This window comes from Mixophyes fleayi, chromosome 4 (genome assembly GCF_038048845.1).
Source record: "Mixophyes fleayi isolate aMixFle1 chromosome 4, aMixFle1.hap1, whole genome shotgun sequence".
Classification (NCBI taxonomy): Eukaryota; Metazoa; Chordata; class Amphibia; order Anura; family Limnodynastidae; genus Mixophyes; species Mixophyes fleayi.
In genome coordinates, this window is record NC_134405.1 from 153,490,117 (window position 1) to 153,494,993 (window position 4,877).

The 4,877-nt window shown below is 36.6% G+C and overlaps 1 protein-coding gene across 2 annotated transcripts in view; it reads left to right on the forward strand.

Moving 5' to 3' along the window:
* The first annotated feature begins 1,426 nt into the window (after positions 1-1,426).
* PROSER2 (proline and serine rich 2) overlaps positions 1,427-4,877 on the forward strand; it is a 25,861-nt gene continuing 22,410 nt past the window's right edge. For both annotated transcript variants that reach the window (XM_075205267.1, XM_075205268.1), the window contains exon 1: positions 1,427-1,548. The gene's annotated coding sequence lies outside the window, so the exon portion shown is untranslated. The remainder of the gene's footprint in view (positions 1,549-4,877) is intronic.

Consider the following 4,877-nt stretch of genomic DNA (forward strand, 5'->3'; position numbering starts at 1 on the left):
CGATTCAGGCCCACGTCATTATTAAGAGTCAAAATTATTATAGCATGAATTTTGCAGTTATTCAGAATTTCTAACAACATCTGGGGGTAAATGTATCAAGATGACAGTTTTCCAGCGGGTTTGAAAAACCAATCAGATTCTAGCTATCATTTATTTAGTACATTCCACAAAATAATAGCTAGAATCTGATTGGTTGCTATAGGCAACATCGCCACTTTTCAAACCCGCCGGAAAACTCTCAGCTTGATACATTTACCCCTTGATTTTGATTTGCCCAGGTAATGTTTACAGATACGACTAAAAGTGCTATCCATCATGAATAAACTAGTAAATTAACTTTATATTAATTTTATACCTTTAAAAATAAAAATGTTAGGCAGGTTTACATATACAGACATCACATCCCTACCCAACACCCATCAGCTGACCATGGCTGTCAGTGGATAATTGCGACAGGTACAGGAAATGTTTCATAGGCCCATGATCTACAATTCATAAAGAGCATTAGAAATAATAATTGTGTCACCATATGACTTCATCTGAGAATTCCTCCTGATAAGCAGGAGGAATGGTGGCCTTACTATTAGACCAGTGCTGACATGTACTAAATAGTAACTGCTATTATAGTTACTGATATATCCAGTTTGCATCAGATGTATTAGTAATCAAAACTATTCTCTAATGACTCCTCAAAGTTTATTCTCATTGCAAAACAGAGAGAAAAGTTCAGGTTTTTTTTAAACAGCCTCTATAACCTTTAAGAACGTGAATAAAAGTACACATATTTGTATCCAAATACATTTCAGAATTAAGTAAAACATTATTTCCATCTGTTTTTTCCCCTAGCTAATGGTTGTAAAATAAAAACCTGTCACAATATTTTACCAAAATATTTTTTTTTATGTCCTGAAAAAGTAATCTAATACTACCTCCAGTCTTTGTGACGTGGGAAGGACCTTATTGTCAAGTAATGCATATAAGCAGAATCACACTTTAAAGCATGGTAGATAATCTATTTAACCCACTAATATGCTAATTGGGGCTTTTCATTTCTAAGTTAATTGTATCAGACAGGAACCATACATAATTATATGTAGTTTGCTTGTAACATGATCCCCTTAATGTACAACACTATATAGAGTGTCGCACTTTTTAAATATAGTAGGATACTAATAATAACTGCTCAGATGCACTCAATAACTAACTTAAAACAGTCCAAAATTTTGTATAGTGTCTGGATGTAACACTTTTTATGTAACAAAGAGCATAGGCATTGCATAGAATGTTTAAGGATTCTACAGAACACCTGCATTTCCTCTTTTCCTTATACATACACTTGAGAACAGGCTCTGCTTCTGCAGTATTTAGAAACTGACACTAGGTGGCGAGCAGCTTCTTGTCCTCACACGTATGAGCCACTCCCGTGTAATGGCTGTCCCCGCCTTGTTACTTGTTACTACACACCTCACCCTGTTACACCTGTTGCATTCACATCCAGGATTTCTCATTAACTGCATACTGGATTTGCCAGTTAGTCTGCTCGCATTGGTGAGTCTTTACAGTTTATTATTTTTCTGGGTATGGATGAGTTTGTGTGCGTGGTTTACATTGTACATTACAATTCTAAAATTCCAACATGTAAGTTGTTAGCTGTTAGTCCGAAGAGGTTGCTGGTTAAGGCTCACTTCAGTTAAAGCATAAGGTAATGACCAAACAAGTATGTTGAAGAGTGCAAGAGCTTAGCCTGGTCTGGCATACGTATCCATTCATGTTTTCAAACTGTTTATGTTGAGCAGCAGATGTCCTATACCATATAGGCTGTGTGATCAGTGAAAAGTACCTGTTGTATTAAAGGATTAAATACACTGCAGTGACTGTGGCTTCTCACACAGCAGACAGACAGCAGATATTGGACTGGGTGTATCTAATAATACAGTAAGTCTTCCAAGATGCGACTTTGCTCCACTCTTATTTGTAACAGTCCTTTTCCGCCTAGATATTTATAGTGTGATTTATATAGTCATTCAACATGTAAAAGGCAAACTACTTTAACATTTCTTTAAATCACCTTTAGATATATTAGTAATTATTTAACACACAAAACGCTTCTAAATTATATAAACTATGGAACATTCTTTAAAAAATAAAATAAAAACATTCACAGAGAGAGAACAGGCAAAAATTGTATGCGTAAAAATGACCTCCAGTTAAATAAAACTATACTGGCGGAACTTTGTGCTTACCCTAATGCTGGTTATAGGACATGTGCTAGATTTTGGTTGCAAACAAGCTACTTACCCAATATCTGTTCAAGCTATGCATGCTTCCTTTTTGCAAAGAGTGTCATGGGACTAATTAACTTTTTTTTTTTTAGTAGGGTCAGATATTTTATGTTCTCAGTTGAATAGTGCATTGTTACTTTTTTACTATATAATATAGTTTTTACTCACTGTTATTTACAAGTAAATATTAAAGCAACTTTGGTAGACATTAAAACATGAATAATTTTGTTTATAAAGCAGTACACAAAATATAACAAAAAGAGGATCAACATATTAAGCTCTCGCCAATATGTTTACAGGATTTCCCACTCTTTCCACAACTTTGGGATTAATATATTTACTTTAGTGACATTTGTTAGTATTGGATTATTTTGTTGTTATTCGTACCAAATGTGGCATGAATGATGGAAGTGTCTACTTCATTGGCATGCGGGGCAGTGGTTAGCATAGCTGTCTCTCAGTTTTAGGGCCATGGGTTCCCAGTCACCATACTATCGGCGTTTGAATGTTCTCACCATTTTGGCGTTGGTAGCCTGCAGGTGCTCTGTTTCCTCCCACAGTCAAAAACATACTGGTAGGTTAATGTTAGTTGGTGTGGTAGTGACTTTAGACTGTAAGCTCAACTGGGGCCAGGACTAATGTGAATGATTACATGTTCTTTGTAAAGTGCTACCTAATGTATTTTTGCTATTTAGAGAAATGATTATAGTAATATCATCACTGGCCTTACCATGTGTATGACTGTGCTTGATCATGTAGCCAATGTGTTAAAAGTTTGTTCCAAAACAAATCGTTCCACTTCTAAATTTTTGCTGTGCGGGAAGGTTTATGTTCTGTAAATGCTTTGGGTGATGGGTTAAGTTCCCACAGTAATGTTAATTGTACACATAAGACCCGAACGATTCCATCTGATTGGCAACATTTTGCTTTGCACAATGTGGTTCTGTGTTGATTGGATCAAACAACCAAAATGCCTGAGGCCTCATACATTTCAAATTTTATTTTGATTTGGCATAATGAACATTGGGAGGCAACAGATTTCACCATGTGTCACTGGTCGCTTTGTTTTTCCTGCCTAACTTGTATTCACGGTGTGACACAAATGTAGTGACTATAAAACACAGAATTTTCTACTGAGTAATATTTTGTCATCAGTGTATGTATATGTTTAGTTCTTTCAGGGGATAATGTAAACCCACTGGAAAATGCAGTTTTACTGTTTCTTGATGTTTGTAGTAACACTGTAGAATGTGCCAACTATGAGGAGATAAGGGAGTTATAATCATTGTGCAAATGGCATTTCAGATCTGTGGAAGATAGCTGCGTTTGGTATTTCTGAGGTCTTGTATTCAGCTTATACATTACTTCCCGCTTCACACAGCAGAAAAGGTGTTGAGTTTATTCAAGTCATGTGTTTTGGGTGACAAATGTGTGCCTTGTGCCCTCATTTAGCCTGATATGAAGCAACACACTGTTATTATTGTTAGACCACAGGTCTTTCGATTATACATGTGTGCTTCATTTAAATGCAGAGTTATAGGATAAATAAGTCAATGTTACACAATTCTTAAACATCAGAAATAAAGATTTGAATAAAGATTTTTAATCCTGGTCACGTAATAAATAATTACCCAGTACCAGTGTGAATATTTGTAACTTGAATGTAAGAATTCTGAAATGTTTCTGTTTATGCAGTGTGTGTATTATCAGCCAGTTGTGACATACTGCAGCAGGAGCTGGAATCTCAACCCAGCATCTTAAGAGGCATTACATGCATTTTTTTGTATACAGGTTATTCAAGTAAAGCTCTATAGTTATATTTTTATAAGTTGTAAGATTACATAGTGTCTTGATAAGAAACAAAAGTACAAACAAAACCCTTTATTTACATGCCTTAAGAAGTTTTTAGTAGATGCCGGGACGCTTGTTACCTTTGGAGCATTGTCTGAAAGTCTCCCTATAGCGACTAATTGTTCTAATGATCCTGCTTCTACAGCTCTTCACGCTGCTGACCAGGAAACCTCTGCAGCCATGTGTCCAACACAAACTGATACCAATCTGTCTGAAAATTAAATTACTGTATCAGAATCCAGTATTTGGGACAGAGCTGCCACGTTACATTGTGTCAGCATAAGGTTGATATCTGTCAAGTTAGACCTTTCATAAATTCTAATTGTGTTGATCCAGTGGCAGACAAACAGAACCCAGTGTGACAGTTGCCAATTTCGTCTCACAAGGAGAAAATTCCTTTTGGGGCCAAAAATGTCAGAGAAATGAAGTTCCTAAAGGGAAGACCACAGACGACACACCGCTATATTGACAAATTTGTCTTTGAGCTCTGGAAGCTGGCAATACTCAATAGTGTAAGGGTCTTCCACATTCTATCTTCCTAACTTTCTTACTTGCTCACTGTGCCTCCACAGCTGCTTGGTGATGCTTTCACATGATGCCAGCCTCAGTGACCGTTTAGGAGCTGGCATTGCATGCTTTTACATGGTGTGGCACGGAGCTCTGCTGGAGCACAGAGGCATGAGAACAGTACAAGGGTAATACAGCTGATGTGCATGACATTTCTGCCCATCAGTACCTTTTGTA